The sequence below is a fragment of the Ursus arctos genome, chromosome Y (assembly GCF_023065955.2).
Source record: "Ursus arctos isolate Adak ecotype North America chromosome Y, UrsArc2.0, whole genome shotgun sequence".
In the NCBI taxonomy this organism is placed as follows: domain Eukaryota; kingdom Metazoa; phylum Chordata; class Mammalia; order Carnivora; family Ursidae; genus Ursus; species Ursus arctos.
Genome location: NC_079874.1, coordinates 24,959,731 through 24,985,481, shown reverse-complemented (window position 1 = coordinate 24,985,481; position 25,751 = coordinate 24,959,731). Strand labels below are relative to the sequence as shown.

Sequence of the window (25,751 nt, the reverse complement as noted above, 5' to 3'; positions counted from 1 at the left end):
ATGGATTAAGGACTTAAATGTAAGGTCAGAAATTATAAAACTCCTAGAATAAAACTTCATGGCCCTGATTTAGGCAATAATTTCTTTTCTTTTCTTTTCTTTTTTTTTTTTAGTTGAACTATAGTTGACACACATTACATTAGTTTCAGGTACACAATGCAGTGACTATATGTAGGCAATGATTTCTTGAATATGACATGAAAACCACAAGCAACAGAAGCAAAAATAGACAAGAAGAACTATATAAAAGTAAAAAGCTTCTGCATAGCAAAGGAAAAAACCAAAAAAGTAAAAAGGTGACTTAGTGAATTGAGAGAAAATATTTCCAAACCAAGTATTTGATAAGGGATTAATATCTACAATATAAAAGAAATTCCTACAACTCAAGAATTAAAAACCTAATTTTATTTTTTTTATTTTTAAAAAATAACCTGATTTTAAAGTGGGTCAAGAACTGGGATAGGCATTTCTCCAAAGAAGACATATAAATTATCAACAGGTAATATGAAAAGGTACTCAATATGACAGCATCAGGAAAATGAAAAATGAAAACCACAGTTAGATACCACCTCACACCTGCTAGGATATCTATTATCAAAAAAAACAAAAGATAACGAGTGTTGGCAAAGACGCGGAGAAATGGGAACCCTGTACACTGTTGATGGAAATGTGAAATGCTACAGCCACAGTGGAAAACAGTACGGAAGTTAAATTTTTTATGAAGAACTGCCATATAATCTAGCAATCCCACTCTGAGTCTCTATCCAAAAAACCCACTTCTGGGTACATATCCAATAGAACTGAAATCCAGATATCAAAGAGATATCTACACTCTCGTGTTTACTGCAACATGATATAGAAGACAAGATATAGAAACCACCTAAATGCCCACCAATAGATGCACGAGTGAACAAAACGTGATAGAGGGGCGCTTGGGTGGTTCAGTCGGTTAAGCGTCTGCCTTTGGCTCAGGTCATGATCTCAGGGTCCTGGGATCGGGCCCCACGTCAGGCTCCTTGCTCAGCGGGGAGCCTGTTTCTCCCTCTCCCTCAGTGTCTGATGCTCCCCCTGCTTGTACTCTCTCTGTCAAATAAATAAGTAAATAAATAAAAACTTTTTTTAAAAAAGAAAATGTGATACAGACATACAACAGAATATTATTCAGCCTTTTAAAAAGAAGGAAATCCTGCCATTTGTGACAACATAGATAAGCCTGGAGGACCTTATGCTAAATGAAATAAGCCATTCACAAAAGTACAAATATTGAATGATTCTGCTTATAAGAGGTACCTAGGGTAATCAAACACGTAGAAGCAGTGAGTAGAATAATCGGGGCTAGCAGGGCCTGGGGGAGAGGGAAAATGGGCAGTTGTTTTTCAATGGGCATAGAGTTTCAGTTCTATAAAATGAGTAAGTTCTAGAGTACTGCCTTACCACATTGTGCCTATAGTTAACAATAGTGGACTGTGCACTTAAAATGTGTGGAGGGTAGATCTCATGTTAAGTGTTCTTATAATGATTTAAAAAAAAAAAAAAAAAGAGGGGCGCCTGGGTGGCACAGTTGTTAAGCGTCTGCCTTCGGCTCATGGCCTGATCCCGGCATTCCGGGATCGAGCCCCACATCAGGCTCCTCTGCTGGAAGCCTGCTTCTTCCTCTCCCACTCTCCCTGCTTGTGTTCCCTCTCTCGCTGGCTGTCTCTATCTCTGTCGAATAAATAAATAAAATCTTTAAAAAAAATTAAAAAAAAAAGAAAAGAAAAACCTTGAGAGTTGTCAGTAAAAAAACAAAAAAAATCAAAATACGTTTTTGGAAAACCAAAACAGAAATCCACTAAGCAAAGCGTTTCGGGTTTGCAATAGACTTGAACATGTAATAGCCCTTGACCGTATCATCCTGGACTTACTGAGGATAGACTGATAGCAGTCTGAGTCCTGACCAGGCTTTACCCCCTCCATTGCTTTCCCTCCTGATAGACCTGGCTCCCCAGTGACCACAGCAGAGGACATCAGCTTCTGTCTCCGCTCAGTCCCCTTATGACCGTGCTTTCTAATGTCACTACTGAGGGCCTCAATTTTCCACTAACTTCCTCCTTTTACCCATTTGTGATGCACTCCTATCCTTCAACACACTTTACTTCCCTCATGTCGACTATTAACACCCACTTCCTCGAGGTGTACCGGGTATTGCGCACAAGAAACGCTCTCTGTAGGTCACTTATAGCAGCATATAATTTCCTGATAGTCCCATTCCAAAATAAAATACATATGCAAATAAGTCTACATATACACATTTCAGCAATTGCTTTTTTCCCCAAAGTGTATCCTTTGATTCCTCAGTTTCTTCGCACTTGAGGGAGTCAGTAAATGTGGGACGGTGAAGAATACAGCTCTCTTTGGTGCTAAACTTCATCACAAATTTACTTTTTTCTTCCTCTTTTATAGGAAAGGCTAACTAGAGTCACTAATCATCACGTTAACATTATGCATCAAAGGCACAGTTTAAGGTAATGAGCAATAAAAACATAAATGAATATTTTATTTCTAAGTGAGTTTCCCCCTTGAGTTTTCTGAATTGTGAATTTCCAGACTCAAATGCCAGGCTGCATCTCCCGCTCTTCAGCGATGAGAAATGGCAGACAGGAAAAGGATCTGTACACATTCTAAATGACAACCACACTTCACAAGGCTATGCTGAAGGTTTGAAAGTTAGTGTTAAAGGTTTTAGGGTAATTTTATGTTTAGCATATAAACCCTAGTTTTATAATCTGAGAGCAAGTAACTAGCCATTTTGGACATTTTTTATAGATTCCATCTTAAATATAGTTTCACCAAAAACTGCTGTGTTTAAATTGCCTTAACATCGTCTGTGAATTGTATTCACTTGACAAAGGCATGTGAGGAGTTTAAAGTATAATGATTTTCTAAAAATACTAATGATTTGCACATTCTTTTCCATCTCAGAGCAATTGGATTTATTACATATTTTTATCCACTTGTCAGGCATGGAGAAAGTGGCTCGCAAGAACTCTCCAAGTCCTATTGTGCTTTTAAAATAAAATGATCAAGCCAAAATCTAAATTTATAAATGGAAGCACAATGCGTATGTTCTCAATGAGACAATTGAATCCATTCTTCCTTTAAATCGGAGGATCAATTTATGTTCTCTAACTGTACTCATCAGCTTGCATTTCAGCCGTTCAGCAAATGGGGTTGTGGCAAACATCTTGGCCCAATTTCTTTGGAGAACAGAATACATTCCATGAGTCTGAATGTATAGATTACCTGTCTGTCACTATTATAACACGTCCTCACATGGACATTTGATCAATAGCACAAAATCTTGCTCACCTGTCTTGTCACAAATCTTCTTAAATTGCTTCTAAATGTAACCACGCATGATAATGAAGAGAAAAGAGAAAAAAATATATATTCCCCAGTAGTCTGTGGGTTGTATTCATGTGAAAATACAGAAACACCCTTGTCTTTAAATGTTGGGTATAGAGGTAAAAGTTACATAAATTCTTTATGCAATATGGCTCTCAAAAATGTATAACTGAAACAGCACAGCTAACTGAATTTAAAAAGAGAATCTAAATAGTTTAGTCATTTATAAAAGATTACCCTTCTACAAGAGTATTTTCTGTAAATTTGCATGTTTCTTTAGATTCTGAAAGAGAGGGATATTAACAACTCTTTCCAAGTGTGATATTCGAAATATTTAACTACCAGCCTTGTGTGAGTACCAACCAATGAAAAGGGTCACCAACAACTCACACTGGCCATAGACCATAGTGAGCCACGCCAAGAGACATCAGCTGACAATCAGTCCTGCCTACTTCACAGGGTGGCAGGGTTAGGAGATTGATTACAAAGCAGTGGCCTTGGCAGAGCTTGGCACACAGGATACATCTAGAAAATTTCAGTACGATCCAAATCAAGTCTCCTGCCATAAACACTTCTATCATAATTCTGGAGAGCTTCCTCTAAATATGAAATACCTTTTAAATAGTGTCTACTTGATACAAAATGATCTGGAAAATGGGTATGAAAACCTCAGTATTTTGACTGTTTCTTTATAATCCAAAGGTAGGAATAGAAAGAAAGTTCCATACTAGCACAAACCATAGTCAGAATGCAGGAAGAAGCATTAACACTGATAGGCACAAAGGCTTCAACAGCCTTCAGTAGGTCACTCACAATAATCAGTGAGAAGTAGGTAGAAAATGCTTTATCTTCCACAACTATAGGGCCCATCTTTAAACACTAGGGCGTTAGAAGAATACAACTGGACAAAATTCACAGGTGTACTTTGCTCATGTTCAACGTGGCTTATACTACAAAGAAATTCTTGAGAGAATGGAAATATCCCATTTATTAACTGATTCCGTGACTGTCTCCCCAAACCAGGTCCTCTTGATATGCTAATATTTTATGTGATTTTCCAGAATTCAGAATAAATGTTTTCAGGGGACACCTGGGTGGCTCAGTTGGTTGAGCATCCAACTCTTGGTTTTGACACAGGTCATGATCTCAGGGTGGAGAGATCGAGTCCCACCTGGGCCCTGTGCTTATTGGGGAGTCTGCTTGAGATTTTCGCCCTGCCTCCCCTTCTGCCCCTCCCCCTGCACTCATGCTCTATCTCTCTCCCTCAAATAAATAAAGATTTTATTTACTTATTTTTTATGTTTTTATTTAAAAAGATTTTACTTATTTGATAGAGAGAAAAAGAGGGAGCATAAGCAGTAGGGGCAGAGGGAGAGAGAATAATCTCAGACTCCGCACTGGGTGTGAATCCCAATGTGGGCTCAACCTCACAACAATGAGATCACGACCCCAGCCAAAACTAAGAATCGGCCGTCTAGCTGACTGCGCTACCCAGGTGCCCCTAAATAAATAAAATCTTAAAAAAAAAAAAAAGAATGAATGTTTTCAAAAGCACACAGATCTATTATGTAACATACATATCCACTCTCTCCTTTTCCAAAATGCCGGACCTGTAGCTGTCCCGGTTGCTATGGAAACAACAAAGATCTTGGATTAAGTTCATAGTCCAGAGCTTTGGGAAGCACACAGCCAGCAGCTGCAGGAATCAGAAACTTGCCGCCATACGGATTCCGCAGCTGCCAGACCAAAATTTTAAAGAAGGCACAAGGAAGAAGGGCAGAGCGGAGAGAGAACTCTTTGTTTTCTATTGAAAATAGGGGGAAAGACAAATAGTGACTGATCTAAATGCAATTATAGTACTTAATGAATGCACCCTAGCCTACAGTGTTTTAAACCATCTCAAATGGCTGGGAAATTAATTCTAGCATGACTTTAGTCAAAGAATATTTGTGATGAATTTGCACTATCTGAATAATTGCAGCTATCAGCTGAAATAACAGCAGGGAGGTGGGTAACTAGGTCAGATATTCCAGGCCTTGTCTCAGCAAGGATGAAATTTGGTTTGAGTCTTGAAATGGGCATTTGGGGAGAAAAATCCAGTACTTCTGATTCTAGCAGTAGAAATGCCTTGGAATTACAGAATATTAGAGCTGACGAAAGATTTCAGAGGCCCAAAGAACCACACCTTCTTGTTGCACAGATGACACAATTAAAACTCAGGGAGTTTAGGTAATTTGTCCCATAACTGCTATTGTGTAGTCACCTTAAAGCCATGCAAGCTGCCATCACATGTTGGGAAAAGAACCTGCTTTTCACGTGCTCAAAGGCTAACTATTAACGACAGATGGGTATTCTAGCAGGAACCCCCTGTCCCACTTAGAGCAAGAGCTCTACTCCTCGGGACTTGGCCAAAGTCGAGCACAGAAAGGAACTGAAGTAATAAAGTTTGTTACTGTTATTAGTCAGCACAACCCTACTGAAAAGACAACTGATGACTGGTCAATGCAAATTAGAAATAATGGACAATTATAGTTATTTATATTCTCCTACCTTATCCTCCACTTCGTCTCATTAGCATGAACTAAAAAGTTGCTTTTGATGTGATTTTTTTTTTTTTGGAAGATTTATTGATTTGTTTGAGAGAGAGTGTGCAAGTGAGGGGAGGGGACAGAGGAAGAGGGAGACAGAATCTCAACCAGACTCCAGCTGAGCCAGACACAGAGCTCAATCCTGGGACTCTGGAATCATGACCTAAGCTGACATCAAGAGTCGGCTGCTTAACCAACCGAACCACTCAGGATCCCTCAAAATAATTCTTAATTTAATGGCCACACTGCACCATTTTTGTTTAAGTATATCAAGAATTTTCAGCACTCAGCCAGTAGTACAACGTATGTTTTCTTATTACAATTCCACTCATATTTTCTCATTTTAATACTACTTTTCATTTATTGAGCAAGTATTCTGTGCAATGCATTGTGTGAGTAGCTTTTTTTACATTAGTTCCTACTCTTAAAGCTGTCCCAAAAGGAAGGAATTATTCGTCCCATTTTTTCCATGCACGATTTTATTCTCAGAGGGATTAAGCAATGGGGCCAAGATCACAGTATGAAGGCAGAACTACAGATTCGAACACAGAGAGCCCTCTAGCTGCAAAGCCAGATTTCCACCACACAAATACAGCTTCCATACTCCAGGTCGGTACCTCCACAATCGGAGAAAATTAATTATTCACTTCTTCGGAAAAGATTACCCCAAAGCCATCTAACATGTCATCATAATGGAAAGATAATTAAAGATCATGCTACAAATTCCACAAATGCCAATGAATAATTAAGACTTCCAGAGACAGCTAGAAATTGGAAGCTGACCTATTGTACGGCTTGAAAACAGTTCCAGGTTACCTAGTTGAAAAGAAAAATGGGCAGTTGATGGTCACAGGATGTCTGGAGTCATTTCAAATCAGCCTCACAGAGGAATAAGAAATGAAACCCTCTGCAAATAGGCAAATATTGATTAAGGATATTCTAGGGCATGACCCAGAACTATGAAATTAACAGAATACAAAGGCAAGAGAAACAATGGCATTTTCCCTCAAACAGTTTTGATCAATGATTTTCAAAAGCGATAGCTAGAGCTATGACGGGGGATTTGAATATCAACTCAACATGATCTGTCATTTCAAACACCAGACGCTCTCTTTCCTTCATCTTCTGCTCAACCCTGAATTTCCATTCCTAGGATGATTGCACAGTCAGCTTCAAACCTATCCCTTTGGCTCCTGCCTCACTCCTTCACCAGGAAACATACTGGAAAATACTATCTATGATTAACAATATTACCATCAACATGTGCACACCGAGGGATTAATGAATGCACAGACCGTCCTACAGCTATGAAGTCATAAGGCATGATATGAACCACAATGTGTCTGCATTTTATACTTCCCCAAGAGTCTCCCTGGTAAATTACCACAGCCCAAAGCAAATAGCTGTAATTTAGCTCTTTTATACACATCCTTCTACCTGAGTGGGGTTAGGCAGGGAGCTAATCAGGCCAGGGAACATGCCACAGATTGAGGCAAGGGTCAGCAGACTGTGGCCCATGGGCCAAATTCAGCCCACCACTTCTTGTAAATAAAGCTTTACTGGAACACAACCACACCCATGAGTTCACATCTATATAGATGTGGCTGCCTTCATGTTTCAATTAAGTAATTGGGACAGAAACCATATGGCCCACAAAGTGGAAAATATGTACTATTTGGCCTTTTACAGAAAAATAATGTGCCAATTCCTGGTTAGGACATGGAAAGAGAAGCCCTTGGCCCAAACATGCTAAAATCAGGTGTAAATAGTCAATAGAAAATCATAATCCTAAACTCATAAATGCAGGTAAGAAAAACATGAGAGTACGATGTCAGCAAAATGGCAGAATAGGAGTTTTCTGCCACCTTCCCTAGAAGGAACACTGACTCTGACAATCTTTCAGATGAGAGTACCTTTAGAAGTCCGGGAGTCCAGCGGAGAAGTTCCGGCGCACCACTGGAAGAAAAAAAAAGATCCAAGATCAGACAATGAAGAGGGTTAAGAGGGACAGTTTGACTTTACCCACGTCATCCTTTAAGGTGGCATACCTCAGTCCCAAAGGAGCGCTTCTTGGCCTGTGATTTCTCCCAGGGGGGAAAGTGAGAGCATGTGAGAGAGCACCCAGCTTCCTCAGCCGTGCGGGACACTGCCGAAGAGGCCCATCTCGTTCTTGCCCCACCGAGAGTACTGTGATGAGCTGCATGAGTGGGAGGCACGGAGCAGATGACAGAAGAGCAGCCAGGGCTCCTGTGATCACACTATCCCCCTGCCAGGTGAGCAGGGGCTGGGGTTCTCAAGGGGCATAGAAGGGATGCAGAGCCTACTAACCACTTTACAGATGCTATCAGAAAGCCTGCAAATGAGCCAGCTGCTGGGGCACTTCATGAGTCCATCTCCCCAGCTGGCCCATGGGTACCCCTAATGCTCTGTACACCTCACCCACACACCCACATCACAGTAGCTCCCTGTGTGCACCCCTGACAGCGGCCAGAGTTAGACTTTGCAGAAGGCTAATAAGCACACACAGAAAGCTGGCCCAACTCTGTGGCACTGAAAGACAGCACACAAACTTGAGCTTTCAGGACCACCCAGAGAGCTAGAACAGGCTGTAGGCACCCAGCCTGGGTCAAGAGAAGGGTCAAGGAACAGGAAGTGGAGTAGGCATATTCACAGAAAAGGCCTGAGGAAGCCTCAGCATCTCTAGCAGGACTGATAGAAGCTATTTCTCTTCCAAAGCCAGTCAGTAAAGACTGGTGGAGGTGAATCCTTCTTCAAATGTAAAGACAGCTGTGCAACACTTTGGGGAACATGAAAAATCAAGGAAACATGACACCATCAAAGAACACAATAATTTTCTAGTAACGGACCCCCAAAGAAATGGAGGTCTGAGGTTTGCCCAATAAAGAATTCAAAATAGTTGTTTTAGGAAGGTCAGTGAGCTACAAGAAAGCACAGAAAATTCAATGAAATCAGGAAAACAACATACAAACAAAATGAGAATTTCAACAGAGGGATAGAAATCATAAAAAGAAAATTGGACAGCTACATGCAAAAGAATGAAACTTGACCACTATCTCACACCATACACAAAAATAAACTCCAAATGGATGAAAGACCTCGATGTGAGACAGGAATCCATCAAAATTCTAGAGGAGAACATAGGCAACAACCTCTACGACATCGGCCAAAGCAACCTTTTTCATGATACATCCCCAAAGGCAAGAGAAACAAAAGATAAAATGAATTTATGGGACTTCATCAAGATTAAAAGTTTCTGCACAGCCAAGGAAACAGTCAGAAAAACTAAGAGGCAGCCCACGGAATGGGAGAAGATATTTGCAAATGACACTACAGATAAAGTACTGGTATCCAAGATCTACAAAGAACTTCTCAAACTCAATACACGAGAAACAAATAAACAAATCAAAAAATGGGCAGAAGATATGAACAGACACTTTTCCAATGAAGACATACAAATGGCTAACAGACACATGAAAAAATGTTCAAAATCATTAGCCATCAAGGAAATTCAAATCAAAACCACACTGAGATACCACCTTACGCCAGTTAGAATGGCAAAAATAGACAAGGCAAGAAACAACAATTGTTGGAGAGGATGTGGAGAAAGGGGATCCCTCCTACATTGTTGGTGGGAATGCAAGTTGGTACAGCCACTCTGGAAAACAGTGTGGAGGTCCCTTAAAAAGTTAAAAATTGAGCTACCCTATGATCCAGCCATTGCGCTACTGGGTGTTTACCCCAAAGATACAGACGTAGTGAAGAGAAGGGCCATATGCACCCCAATGTTCATAGCAGCAATGTCCACAATAGCTAAATCGTGGAAGGAGCCGAGATGCCCTGCAACAGATGACTGGATTAAGAAGTTGTGGTCCATATATACAATGGAATATTACTCAGCAATCAGAAAGAACGAGTTCTCAACATTTGCTACAACATGGACAGCACTGGAAGAGATAATGCTAAGTGAAATAAGTCAAGCAGAGAAAGACAACTATCATATGATTTCTCTCATCTATGGAACTTAAGAACTAGGAAGATCGGTAGGGGAAGAAAGGGATAAAGAAAGGGGGGGTAATCAGAAGGGGGAATGAAACATGAGAGACTATGGACTATGAGAAACAAACTGAGGGCTACAGAGGGGAGGGGGGTGGGGGAATGGGATAGGCCGGTGATGGGTAGTAAGGAGGGCACATACTGCATGGTGCACTGGGTGTTATACACAACTAATGAATCATCGAGCCTTACATCGAAAACCGGGGATGTACTGTATGGTGACTAACATAATATAATAAAAAATCATTAAAAAAAAAAAAAAGAAATCATAAAAAGAAACAAAGAGAAATCCTGCAGCTGAAGAATACGATGAATGAGAGGAGAAATGCCACAGAGAGGTATTTCATGGGAAGGCATTTAAACATCAAGATGGACAGCCTGTGTTTTGAAGGCACTGCCTTTGAAGGCAAAGTAGTTTCCACATCCACTAATTGGGCTTCCACAGACATAGCTACTCTCTGGAAACAGAGACCATATGATGTGAAACAGAACAATAAGAAGTGAAACGCCACCTGAGTTCTCGAATAATGCCTCTGTTGCCCTTGTTCTTTCATGCGCAAAGTGAAAACATTTGTATTCACATTCAACTTATATGCATGTATTTGTGATATACGTGTGTGTATGTGTGTATTTGTATCCATATGTTGATATTTAGGTGTTTAAACTAATATTGTACGTATATATACAATCTAATAAAGATGACATTCACTCAAGTATGAATGATTTTAGCTTATTTGTAAAGGATATGGTTTAACTATGTAATTCCTAAATACATGTTGATTCATTTGATGACAAGCACATTGGACAAATAACTGTGTGCCAGGCATGATTATACGGTCGATAAATGCATTGGTGGGGGAAAAACAGACAAAAAGCACATGCTCTTTCTTCTTTTTTTTTTTTTGCTAGTTTACATTCTAGTGTTGGGGGAGAAACTGACCATAAACAAAATAATATTTTCTACTGCTGTGTAACAAATTACATAACCTTTAGTGACTTAAAACAACATACACTTATAATGTCCATTTCCGTGGTCAGGAGTCTGAGCATGGCTTAACTACATCCTCTGATTCAGAGCATCTCAAGGGCTGTGATGTCATCTGATGGCTTGATTGGGAAGAACCTGCACAAGGTTGTGGGTAGAATCCGTTCCCTTAGGGCTGTGGATCTGGACCTCAGTACCTGGCTGCTGTTCATGCAAGGCCATCTGAGTCCCTCGTCACACAGGCCTCTCCACCATGGCAGCTTTCTCTAAGCAAGCAAGGGAGGGCCTTCTAACAAGACAGAGTCCAAGTCTTTTGTAACCCAACCAGAGACATGACATGCCATCACCTTTGCTGTATTCTAATTTTTGGGGACGTAACCATCACAGCCCACACTCAAAAGGTCAGGATGACACAAGGCTATGACTACCAGGAGACGGGGATCATCAGGAGCCATAATTAAAGTCTGCCTACTACACGGGGCCAGAACATGGAGAACGTGGTGGGCCACTAGAAGGAATCTAGATTTTACTAGGATGTAGAAATCAATGTTACAGTAATTTATGAGATGCAGCTCAGGATCTACTGAGGTGTGATGTCTACTGACAGTGTTTACTTTGCAGCCACCCACACATCATCCCCCGGGAGACCCCTCAAGCTCCTTATCTCATGGAAGTTGATTTTTCAGCTTCCTGTGCTGCTCCCACAGCCATTGTGACTTGCCCTGATGCTACAGGCTTGCTCCCAGTCACTCATAATCTCTCCCTGCATCACCCCTTTATATAAATTTCCTCCCGTTTTTCTCTCCACCTATATCTCTTTCCTGCTGAGAGTCAGCTCTTACATTAATCATAGTCTTCTCTTCCTCTTTTGGCCAACAGTATCACTACCAGACTATTGACACCATTAAATTATTTACTATCTTGGTAAGTGAGCCTTTTCATCCAATTCAGAAAAGGGAGATGGAATTACAACAGGTAAATTAAATTGCAAGGTTATTCTTTGACATTTGATGCATGTGCTAAAGGTTGCAGAAGCAGAAAGTCAGTGACCATGACTCCTGTTTTGCCTGTGTGGAACACGTGGCCAAACTGCTGTTTGCTAATGGGCCCTTCCAGTTCCTGACAGAGCCCATACACTATCTTGCCACCTTGCTTCTCTTTTCCCATTCCTTTTATACATATGTTCATGATCTCCTCAGAAAGCTGGATCCGTCAGGCGAACACTCACAGTTACAACCAGTTTTCTCCATGAATCTATAGTTTTCCTATCCAAGCTCTCTTTCAAATGCCCTCCCAGCAATCTCTTGCCCCTCACGTTCATTTCTGCACAACTTCTTCTTTGCTGGCATATGAATAAACTAATAATTGGAAACTTTGAGAAGAATCCTCCATTTCTGTACATAGACTATATAACAGTGATCAAGGACAACATCATAACGATACAAATAAAAAAGTACGGCTAGGTTGTAAAGGAACACCTTCAAATATTTAAACAGATAAGAGGTGAGATCTTAGTTTCCTAAAGTACTTTCAAGCCATGTGACCACATTGGCCTTAAGGCCACATTTTTTGAGGGAGGAAAAAAAATCATTATGATCTTCTTTCCTTAATAGGAATTTTGTTGATGTTTTTCAGGGAAATATGTTCTCGGAAATGGCTAAAAACATCTTTCCAAGATTTATTTCTCTCCTCATGATCAAAGAAGTGTAGCAATGCCTATATTTGCCAGAAACAGTACAATATTTTCCCTCAGGTTTTGAAACTCCTTGAAAACCTCTGTAACCTGCTGCTTTGTTTTTATAGTAATCAAAGCTAAACTGGGGTTTAGAGAAAAACGAAGCATGTAACACAACTGAAGAAATTCCATCTCAATGCTGCACACATTTTCCAAATATTCAACTTTTTCCCCCTAGTATAAACATAGCCTTTATCACGAAATTGAACAGTTTTCTAAATTTGTCTCTTAGGAGCAAGCCTACTCTGCACATCATGGAACATTTTATCCTCCCAAGATAGACTAAAAGCTCTAAATTACTCATTACACGGCTTAACAAAAGAAGCTCATCGTTAGTTAATTGGAGATAACATGGCCTTGTTCCCTGATGCAGATATACTAAAAATTGCTGGTTATTTCTGTAGTTAATTTCTTCTGGAAAAAGTTCTCAGTCATAAAATTTATCTTCTCATGATAAAGAAATGAGATAGCATGAAATAAATATTCGATTTGGAGCTAAGAGGATGTAGAATACTAACGAGGAGAGAACTAAATTTCTGAAACACTTGCAAAATGTCAACTGTCCCAAATGATATGCAACCCAGTCCCCTCAAAGAAAACCATTTCAGTTAGTTGGACTTCACAGAGCCTTGCTAGGGTGAGGCAGTGCTTTGGGTGCCAAAGGTAAGGGGGGGCCTGAGGCAAGTGCCTTGCTTGCTTCGCCCTAGTCTGGGCCCCAGTTACACAAAGGAGCTATCTCCCTGAAATGGCCTCTTATTTAATTTTGAATGAGTCATATAACTGCTCACTTGTTTTTGGATTTCTTTCCTGTAATCCTATTTATTTTGGCTCCCTGGGTCTTTCATTCAATCCATTACAGGTTAAAACACAGATAGTGGGTTCCTACAAATAATGGATTACCAAAGGGGCATCTTGAGGAAATAAAGACCACTAAGATGTGGGCACAGCTGTAAAGGGCTTGTAATCCAATACAGAAGACGTGTGTTTCTGCTTTCTACAAAAATCCTTGCTTAGACCCTCCACTGCCCTTCAAACTGGGATTCTAATTCCTCATGCCCTACATTGCCAAGTGTCACCCCATCACCCACTATTCACTTTCTGGTTCATGACAAGCACTCTTCTTCGCATGCAACTAGAATGAAAGCCCTGATGAGCTGTCTGAGGCCTTCCAATTCATTGCAAACCCAAGACTTTAAGCATCATTGAATGTCACTGACCTGAGGCTTTTTCTATTGTTGAACATCCTTTCCTTCTTGAGCATTTCTCCTTACTGTCACTGTGGCTGGGCTTCAATATGTCTGATCCCTGCTCCATCTACTTCAATAGCATCCCCTTCTTTTTGTTCCAGTACCATCTTCTTCCTAAATGTTGGTATCGTTTATGATCAGAACTCTCTTTTCTTGCTACTGTACATAATTTCCCTGGTCAATCCCAGCCACTTGCAAAAGTTTACTTCCTATGCATGCACATTTGACTTCAAAATCTGCATCTAGGCCAAGCCCTTTTCACTGGAAACCATGTCTTTTTGTCTTGTTAGGCACATGTGTTAAATAACAACTAAGTTCCTAGGCATTATAAATGCACAGATAAAGCAGATAGCCTCTAACCTCAGACTGCAACCTGGTGGAGGATATAGATCATTCCAGAAAAAGTTATAACACAATATGTGTTATAATTAAACATGTATCTGGTGCTCTAGGGCATTGCTGCTCAAACTTCAATGTGCAACTGAAACACCTGGGCATCCTGTTCAAATGAAGATTTGATTCAGAAGGTCTGCATTGGGGCTGAAAATTCTGCATTTCTGTGAACCTCCCAGGTGATGCTGCTGCCGGCATTCCATGGAGCACACTCTGAGTAGTAAAGTTTGGGGAGATTTATCTGACCCTAACTCTGTCTGTGAAGTCGAGGCAATGATGACTGACCTAAGTCTTGAGGACAGCCTGAATTTGACAGGGGAGTAAATGGGAACAGATCATCTGGGAAAAGGGAAAAGCATGGTAAAAAGGGCAGGCATGTGTCAGCATGGAGGTGTGGGACACCTGTGCCTACAGCCCATGGCAGCAGCGGTGGGAGAGTCCAGTGGGTGGAATGGGGCGTGGGGGAGGAGGACCTAGATACTTAGAAACCACATGATGAGGGACCTATAGCATGTCTTAGAGCAGAGACACGCAGAATAAGACAGAGACAGCGGAAGCACTATAAATCAACAAACACGAGGTTCGGTCTATGCTGAGTGCTTGTCTCCAGTGTCTGGGCCTCTCCCAACAGAGAGCAGCTGGCTATGCCTGTTTCCCCCTCGGATGCCCCTCTGGGCATGGCTGCTGTGCCTGGCGTTCCCATCTGTTGCTGGAGGAAACCATTTTCTTAAACCTCCGACTTGCTCAAGACAATTCCTTCAGTGATTAAAAATTGTTTTCATACTTTCCCACATAGTGGGGATTGAAAACAAACCACCAAAACATCATACAAATTCACACACAAAAAGTAACCTCTGCTAATGAATGAATGAATGGTGTAGGACGGTATTTCGGGTGGGAACTCAGTAGAGAAGAATCAGTACTATTTATAGCAGTGCTCTCCAAAAGAAATACAATGTGAGCAACACATGTGATTTTAAATTTCCTAGTAACTACATTTCAAAGAGAAACAAGTTTGGGGTGCCTGGGTAGCAGAGTCAGTTAAGTGTCCGACTCTTGGTCTTGGCTCAGGTCATGATCTCAGGGTTGTGAGATCAAGCCTGGCTTCCAGCTCTGCACTCAGTGCAGAGTCTGCTTGAGATTCTCTCTTCCTCTCCCTCTGCCCTTCCCCACTGTGTGTGTGCATACACACCCACACTCACGCTCTCTCTCTCTCAAATAAATAAATCTTAAAAAAAGAAACAAGTTAAACTAATCTTATTATACTTTATTTAACCCAATATATCCAAAATATTATCAATTCAACATGTAATTAATATAAAAAACTACTGATGAGATATTTTACATTTCCTTTGTAGTAGGTCTTTGAAATCTATGTATGGATTTTACACTTATGTCACAGCTCAATTCAGACTCACTCTTTTTCTTTCTTTTTTTTTTTTTAAGATTTTATTTATTTATTTGAGAGGGAGAGAGAGTGAGCAAGAGTGTAAGAGCATGGGGAGGAAAAAGCAGACTCCCTGCTGAGCAGGGAGCCCAACCCAGGACTCAATCCCAGGATGCTGGGATCATGGCCTGAGCCGAAGGCAGACGCTTAACTGACTGAGCCACCCAGCTGCCCCCAGACTCACTCTTTCTCAAGTGCCCAGTAGCCCCATGTACCTGCTAGCTACCAAACTGGACAGCACAATTTTCAAAAAGTATGCAGTTAACTCCTTAATCTATACCTATTCCTAACTCACTGTGAGCTTAGGTCACTTCCCCTTCCTGTACTCACATGTCTCATCTGAAACTGAAAACGGTGGATTATCAGTGTCCCCACATGATAATGCAGATTCTGAAGACATCCTGTTGTAGCCAAAGGGAAGAGCAGTGTGTGTGTGTGAACAAACACTGAAGTTACTGTAGCTATCACCCTGGAAATCCCAATCTTAAAGTAGGTTCCTACCCTCTGAAAGGATAAGAAACATGACACTGAGACTGCTAAGGTCACTCAAACTCTTGACACTTTCCAGCCATTTGTAGGCTTTGGGGGGTTGTTTCTTTGGTTTGGGGGCATAAGGGAAGTATTTTGGGGGGGATAGGGGTTTTTGAAGATTCTACAAATAGAAGCAGAAATCAAGTAGTAACTTGTGCATTATTCTCTTGATTAGAACAGGCATGTTTACTGCACTCAGACAGCAGAGAAACGAGTCTATACCCCAATACCTGCCTCTGCACTATCGCAAGATAAGTGAGCAACAATCTTGTCTTGACGCACAGAGGAAGACATGTGATGACACAATGAAAACTGCTTTCAACCAAGGTCAGTGCCACCACGTTAGAGAATGATGGGAAAGACTCCACGTTCTTCTTTTTCAAAAGGTGAGTAAAATACACTGATACTCAGCTTCTTTAAGAAACTCTGTTTTGTCTGTCTTATTTGTTTTTAAATGTTCCATTTTAAGGGTGTCTTGTAAATTCCAAACACATCAAGGAGCACATTGGAGGCAAGGGTTCCATATTATTCGGTTGTGTAAGCCCCGTGTGTAGCACAGTACCTTGCACTCGGTGTATGCTTATCCAGCGCATGAGGCAGCATTTCAGTCCTCACCAGGGGTTCTCCAATAGATTGCCTACGTGTGGCAAAGAATAATACTGAAACAGGACTCCAGGGGCTGTGCACAGCACTCCCTAGAAGAGAGGTTGTGCATTTGAGGTTTTGTCTGCTATTAACAGGGAAGGATGAAGAGCTGGAAGGGAGAAGGCAGCCAGACAAAGCTCCAGACAAGGCTCATAGAAGCTCCTGCCACCTCCCACCACCTGGAAGGCAATGAGATGAAAGATAGCTCTTCATCTCTCCCCTCAAGCCCCAGGCCAATCACTGTAACACTTTTTCTTTACCTTAAAGAATGTCTTTCTGGTCAATGTACTTTAAAATCTTTTCATACATATATACACATATAAGTTTACATAATGCCCAAATGTGATTATTTCATATATACTAATTCATTGTCTTAGTAGTAGTTCTTGTGTACATCTGCAGTTTTACGTGTCTTCTTCTATCCTCCACCCCCACCATTCCTCCCTACTACCCACGGTGCTGCCACAGCCCTCCCTGGTAACCCAGGTGAAGAATCTAGAATATATCTTTCCATATTTTTCTTCATAGTTAATCACACACACACACACACAGAATTCTGTCATTGCTTTATAAAAATGGGAAATTACATCCCTTTCTGCTTCTTGCTTTTCTCTCTTAACAATAATACACTGTAGAAATTCCCATACACCAACTAATACATTCCAATTCACTCTTCCAAATGGCTGCATGATGTGATATGTCATATATGATCCAATATATTCTAATTTACTCAATGACTCCTCCACTGAAGGGCAGTTACTTTGTTTCCAGTTTCTTGTCAGCTTGAACACTGCTCAGTACCTACCCTGGAGCATTGGTCTTTACCTACTGAGCTGCATTTCTACAGGATGGAGCTCCAAGATGGGACGGCTGGGTCAAAGAGTATATATGTTTAACATTCTGATAGTTGTAGACATTAATATACAAAAGGCCTATAAACACTCATATTATCACCAATAATATATGAAAGTACCCATTTTCTACATCTCCTGGCAATATGTGGTATTGTTTCATATTATTTTTAATTTCTGCACGTGAAGTAAGTATCAGGTGAGCAATATGTACCCATAGGTGTCACTCTTTTAGGGGAAACCAGAAAGTCCTGCTATGACTGAGTGCAGTGGGAAGGATGCTAGTTTTGGATTCATACTCTCCATCCTGAACTGAAAAACTGATTAAGTCTTTTAACCTCACTGAGCCTCTTTCTACATTTGTTAAAAGGACACAAATACACATACACATATATACACATTTTAGTATCAAAGGCTGACAAAACAATGTGACCTTATCAGGCCAAAATCACAGTGAAGCTGAGAATTAAGAAGGGATAGCAGAACACTAATGTCATTCTTCCCTGAGGGCATGCCAGGTCAACCTGGCAATTTAAGTTTTAGATTTTATTCCTATGATGTGCAAGAGGTAGAAGAAAAAAAAACAAAACAGGGCTCATTAAGGGTGGGAATCTAATAAAGGACCCTTCTACTTCAAATTTGGGATCTCCAAAGTGCTACACCTTCCATGCAAATTTGAGGCAAAATAGACTCATACCAAATCTGAACCATAAAAGGAACACAAAGACATTTTCCTATATCCCAAAACAAGCAGCAAAGAAAAAATGAAAAGTTGTTATTAAAAACTGCCATCCACGTGGATTTGCAACCCCAATCCGTATCATCTCAGAAGTCCAAACTAATGTTAAGCTATCAATTTAGCTCAAAACAGAACCTCTAAAACTACTTGTGGTGAAGAGCTGGGCTGTTTGCTTCATTTCCAATCCATGAACTTTCATATTTTTATAAAACACAATAAAAATGAATTATAGAAAAGTGATATGGAAATAAAAAGACAAGCACAGCATACTGATGCTGTCGCAATGTCAAGTGACTATGAAAATTTCCAATGTCACTCTCCATTTCCATACTTACCGCACAAAAGGTTGCAAGCATTTTGGGCAGCAACACCTGGTCCCAAGTACTGGGTGGAACACGTGCAGTTCCTCTCTGTGAACATACCTCCCTCTGAAGCCTTAGGGAATTTCCAAAATAATTTCCAAGGAGAAAGAATATTTCACAAGCAGAAGAAAATCAGCAAACATACAAGGAAACTAGATACTATGAGGCAAAATTAAAGAGAAAAACCAGATTCGCAAAAGCTTCAGCTATTGAAATGATGAGACACTGAATCTGAAGCAACTTGATTATATTTAAAGGAATAAAATATAACATACTACTATAAACAGTGACCCAGTAGGCTTAAAAAGAACAAAACAGAAATGGAAAATAAAATAACAGAAAGTAAAGATTCAATAAATGGGTTTAACAGCAGAGTGAAACATGGTTGGAGAAACGACTGGGTAACAGAAAGTTGGGGCAAATATTATCCAGAATGCAGCACAGCAAAACAAACCAATGTAGAAGATGAAAGAGAAGTTGAGAAACGTAAAGACTGGATAAGATATAAAATATTTTCTCGGAATCCCAGAAGGAAAGAAAGAGAATAGGGCAGAGAAAATATTATGAAAAGAAGATTTTTTTCCCCAGAATGGGTAAAAGACATCAATCTATAAATTCAAGAGTCCCAGGAATCCGAAGGAAATTTCATAAATAAAAATGCACACCTAGATAATTCAAAGTTTGAGAACACCAAAGAAAACCTTAAAAAGAGAGGAGAAAACCCAGATTGCCCTCCAAGGACTGACAGGCTGACAGCTGATTTTCAACAACAAAAACAGAAGCCAGGTAAAAGGAGGTGAACACTGCTGTCGGCCATATGAACAGGCGTGGAAGCAGACCTTCCTCCAGTGGAGCCAGAAGACTGCACTCCAACACCATGACTGCAGCCTATGAGACACTCAGCCAGAGGACCCAGCTAACATGCACCCAGATTCCTAGCCCAGGGAAATGGTGAGATAGTGTATAATAACTGATAATAATGAGATTACATGTAATAATAAATATTCCTTGTTTTTGAACTGCTGAGTTTGGGGCTAATTTGTTATGCAGCAACAGACAATGAATACAGTTAACCTTCATCTGTTCCACCTGCCATTAAGTAGAGCCAGCAATTTAAAAATAAAGATACAACACAGACTGGGGGAGGGGGAGAGCATGGAAAACCCACAATCTAGCCAACTCTCAGCGGGGAAGAGAATCTGCCATGGTGTACTAGTTTTCTAGGGCTGCCATAACCAAGTACCATAGACTGGAAGCATAAATAGCAGAAATTTATGGTCGCAGTTCTGGAGACCTAGGGTTGGTTCCTTCTGAAGGAGGTGAGGGAAGGCTCTGTTCTAGGCTACTCTCTTTGGCTTGTAGATGTCTGTCTTCTATGTCTCCTCACTCCACCTTCCCTCTATGTGCACAAATTTCTCCTTTTTATAAGGACACCAGTCATACTGAATTAGGGCCCAGTGAGTGACCTCTTGAGTTGATTACCTCTGTAAAGACCCAATCTCCAGAAAAGGTTACATTCTGAGAGACGTGAGGGTTAGGACTTCAATAGATTAATTTGGGGGGTGGGGGACCCAGTTAAACCAATAACACATAGTGAAGAGTATTTAGATATGTACTATTATTCCATCATACACTCAATGTTTGAAATCACGAGTTCATTCTAGCTCCAAATAATTCCCGCATACTGTTTTACTTGGTTCGAAGTGAGGCTGTAACTATAACATTCATTTGTCTTGCCTGTCATGCACGCGACTGTGAGGTCTGATATGGTCTGGAGGGGTTCTTTATTACAGTTTTGCTCTTTTGTTATCAGTTTTAAGAACACATAATGAAAACCAAAATGCTGCAAATACGTCAACTTGGCATTAGATACAGCTGGTTTAATGTGGCACTTTGCTAAATTCAATCACAGCATTGTTTATGGATGAACTTTTTCATTCATCCTCATAAATCACATCTAAGCTAATTAAAATCCCAAATGGAAGTGGTATCTCAGCTGTCCCACAGCCGACTTCTCCACTGACTCTACCCATAATGAAATATGAAGATAATAAAAGTATTCTAGGGGTCACAGTCTAGGATGCACTTCCAAAACTCATAAACAATCCTCACTTGCATGCCCCCTGAAGCTGAGACAGTGGTAGAAATGAACCAGATAAAACCAGGGGCTGTGTAAGATGTCCTGAGTGCAGCCCGCATGGTGAATTGAGACTTTAGCTTCTTGGGTACAGGGGAATCACTAATGGCAGAAATGCAGAAGTCAAGCTCATGTTCCAGAAACAGCTCCATTTCTTTATACATGGGAATTAGAATTGCTCTAACACTGTTCAGGTGTCTGTATATTTGCCTCAAATACAGCCCTGATTTCCCTTACTAAGAACAAAGTCCTTTAGTCCAAAGAGTTTGGGACAAGGCGGCCCTGGAGGACATCTGGTATATCAGGCACAAGCTGTGCAAAATTGTGGATGTCTTTGCTGCTGAAGGCAAGGATTATAGGAAGGCTGTCCAATTTCTACTGGACTGGACTTTCTGGAATGAAACACAACAATGCAATTATCACAGCAGAAAACTACATGGAAAAGATGAGAAAAAAGAGATGGAAACCAATTTGTGAAACAGCATAGCACACTAAGTTCATTGAACAATAATAAATATTGCGACATTGTCTGAAGGCTTTTAAAGCTCAATATTGGGGGAGAAAGAAAACAATAAAAGAAGAATAGCATTATTTCAGGCAAGGCAACATACTGAAGCAATGAATGTTCAAAGCAGGATACATGTCACAATAATGAAAGCTATATTTAAATCAAAGGTTCTTAGCTAATGCCTGCCAAACCCCAGCGGATGGCCAGTAAAAGAAACTACGAGGGAAAGAGTCCAGAAACAAAGACAAGGGGTGCCATAGCTGGCAAAGAACATTGCTCCTCAAAGGAATTGCCTGAGGTTTTCTGTTCAACTGTGGGCTATGCTCTCTTGGTTCTCATTTGAAGGCACAGAGCCATTCAAAGAGAGCTGGTTTTACAAAACATGCAGGATGGGCTCCTAAAGAAGAAATTACCAGCATGCTTGCAAACTCTGCTCCACCACAGGAAATGTTTAGATTCACCAGGGAATAAAGAGAAGAAAAGAAAAGGGCAGGGCAGGGCAGGGCAGAGAAGGGAAGGGAAAAAGGAAAGAAAAAGGAAAGGAAAAGAACAAACGAGCAAACAGGCGTCTTTCCTACAGTTATTGACAACACTCAAAATGGAAGCAAGTCAATGAGAAAAACACACCCAGCTAAACTTTTCTAAGCAAGATGGACATAGTTATAAAAGAAGTGTTTGAAAATAATATTACTCCAAAAAAATTTGTGCTTAAAGCTTATTTGTATCATTGCCCACAAATCTCAAAAGTCCTTCCCTCAGTAGGGATAGATCAGCTTATTTAAATATTCACACATGACTGAAATATAAACAAGAGAAACTTAACTGAAATTAACTTAAATAACTTACATATTTAGCAGATGATAACTATACATATGTTAAATACATATAACTTACACTGGGAAGCAGTGGTTATTAAACTTTAGTGTGATCCTACTGCACGTGAAAGGAATAATAAATGGACATAACTGTCTGGAATAGGCATGTTGGTAGACTTTCCAAGCCTTCTGTGTGGACAGCCAAGCCAGCCTCTCACCATGGCATCCACTGAACAAATATTTATGGAAAGCCTGCTTTATGCCAAGCTATGTCCAAACCACTCGGGCCACTGTGGGAGATGAAATAGTCAAAATTCTCTGCCCTCCTGGCATCTACATTCTATCAGAGGAAGATAGATAATATACAAAATAAAAAATGGATCGTATTTTACTGTTGGTATATTAGTGTCCTATGGCTGCTGTAACAAATTACAACATATAGTGACTTAAAACAACACAAACGTATTACTGTCTACTTCTAGAAGTAAAAAATCTGAAATCCTTCCTTGGAGTTGCATACATAAAGTCTAACGGGATACTTAGCAATTCAGTGGAAGTAATAAACTGAATTGAATCTGTAACTTCTGCAGATATCCATTGTCTCCAGAGCTGTGTTCTTTGATCCACCAGCTCTAAAGATCTTAATTCTTTGAAATCATGTGGCACCATAATCTGACTTGAGTTTCTCTAGAAATTGCTGGTATTTGTGATTGCATTTTTGTGTTTCTTTGTTGCCTTGACTAGAATTATGAGACTTCCTTAAGCTCTGTAATGGTAATGAAAAATATCAGCCATATCTAGTGTTGGAAAGAGATCTTAATACCCTTCGGTGTAGTGGTCAAACCATGATGTTGCAAAGCCACTCCCTTCCATGTCAATACGTTTCTCCTTCAGTGAGCAGTTCATAAGCTCATTCAAGGGCAGACTTTTCATTTGCTAGTGATGATATCAAGGTTATTTTTTTTTGAAATCTGTAGCCTGCTGAGCTACAAGGACATATCATGTTCAGGACCAGCTGGACAGAATCCACAGGTATCTTGCAAACGCACGTGAACCAATCTAAACTCCATTAACAGAACATTCTTTAAAGGCTGCTAGTGGCTGTCCCAAGTCCGTGTACCTGCTTCCTTGAATGAAAGAGTTAGATGGGGGCTACCCAACGCAGACATTTGCCTGTAAGAAAATGCGGAGCAATTCCTTTAACTCAGAGTTTTACAAAAATACGAAAATAATTAGTTGAGACTATCTAACTCAAAATACAACAGGCAAAATATAATTTCCTAGAGGGTACCCTTGAATATTATGGACAACTAAACATGACAGGTAATACAATTGTGTTATTAGTTTCCAATGCTGCTTCCTAAGAAACTGATTAACAGAGCAAATAAAAATTCACCTTGGAATGCCAGAGAGAAAAATTTCTCTATGAAGTACTCACTTTCCTTCCACCGTCCAAGTTTCCAAGTTCTGCCAATTTACTTCTTCACATACCCCACTGTTCTGATCCCATGATACTCTGCCCTAAATACTATTTTCTTTGATGAAAGTCCTTACTTTCTGCAGGAACTTGGGTTAATGCTTATGTACTTTTTCCAGGCTCTGAGCACTCTGCCCTGTGTCCGAGCGCAATGTACAGTATCACAAAAATACAATAAGTTTTCTGGCTCTTTTGCCTGGAGAGGTCCTTGCTCATAAGGAGCTGAAAATGGATACTTCCTTGCAGACACAAAGCCTCAACAGGCATAATATGGAAGCTATGCCATGTCCTGGGTGCCATTAAATAATCCCATCACTATAACAGCTCATCTTCACTTTCAGTTGGTAATAGTGGGCTCTCAACTTAGGGGAGGAGAAAGGGTTACTAAACTGAAGTATACCTCTGGTAACAGGGATGAGGGTTTAGTGGAATCAGAGATGTAGCCTTGGGTCTTAAGGAGGTGACAAGCTAGAACTAAAATCTAATAGAGCTGTCTGTCCACTAAAGATTGACTAGAAAAACTTCCTATTATAGAGAAATGTGCAATTTTCCTGGAACTCTGAGCTGGGGAAAATTACTCCTACAAGATATCACAGTCGAAATGTGGATGACCTGCATAGTGTAGGAATCCAAGAACAAGAAACCTCATCAGTCATAGCCTAAACAAATGCAAAATCATTCTATACAACTCACCCGGAACCTGACATGGAACACCAAGGGGAAAGACTACACCTGCTGCAGATGAGCTCGTTATAAACTTCAAGGTACACGATGAAAGTGTCCACTATGAAAATGATAACTGACATCCTAAACACTGAAATAATTACTTACTAGATTCTGCAAGTTCCTTTTATGTTTAACACAGATTTTTTTTTTTTAAAAAGGAATAGAAACCATAGTAAAAGAATAGGACACTATGTGAAGGTGTCTTGTTTACTATGTGAACAAGATTATTTGAAAGTCACTCAAGTGGATTTCTAGAGACAAGATATTACAGTCAGTGACAATCTACTCATGGAGAGGTTGCCAGACCACCTTTCTGAAATAGGAAAAAATGATCCTGTATTGGGACCTGGTGACGTTCCTCACTGCACTGTACTGCATACCTAAGATACTAATTTACTCTCCCCGTGCCAACCTCTAGCACCAAGGCTGCATTCTTTATAGGCTTCACTTATACTCTGTGATATGAAAAACTGCATTCAAGGTTATGGAAGCATCTAGAACATCAGAGAAAAGGGATCAGAGAAAAAAAATCAGAGAAGGGATGAAGAATTATAACCGCTATTAGGGTTCCTGAAGCTTTCAAGAACTCAGGTATGTTCGTTTGTGCAGACAGCAAGCCTCTTTGTTCTGAAATAATATAAATGCAAAAACTTGTTAAGCAAACAACATTGAACACCTTTCTTATTTATGTCAATAGAATTTATATTTTTTTTACAACATAGAAATTAAACATTGTTCTTAGAGTGCAATTTTCAGTTGTGTATGCCCTGTGTATGAGAAAGGATATCTGTGTTAAATGAGATTGTTTGGATGACTCACCAAAACCAGATCAAAGCTAAGTCACTGCAGGTACAGTAAAAGAATTAAAAATATTTGAACACTGGGGCATATTCCCTGAGATCTAGAACTTATTTAGTAATAAGTATTTCAATAAGCCACTAATAATTGAGCAAGAGTAGGTTTTAGCTGGATATACTAAACCTTCTACAATTAAAACATAGTATTCCAAAAGCTACGATTCTCCCATATTCACCTAAACTGTAACCTGACTTTCTGAAAACTTAACCTAGACACTGGGAGTACAGAAATGGTCTCTCTCACCTATGA

The 25,751-nt window shown here is 40.2% G+C and overlaps 1 long non-coding RNA gene across 1 annotated transcript in view; it reads right to left on the bottom strand.

Moving 5' to 3' along the window:
• LOC113240754 (uncharacterized) overlaps window positions 1-25,751 on the bottom strand; it is a 500,727-nt gene that overhangs the window by 240,174 nt on the left and 234,802 nt on the right. The window contains exon 6 of the long non-coding RNA XR_003311279.4: window positions 7,886-7,928. This is a non-coding gene — a long non-coding RNA (uncharacterized LOC113240754). The remainder of the gene's footprint in view (window positions 1-7,885; window positions 7,929-25,751) is intronic.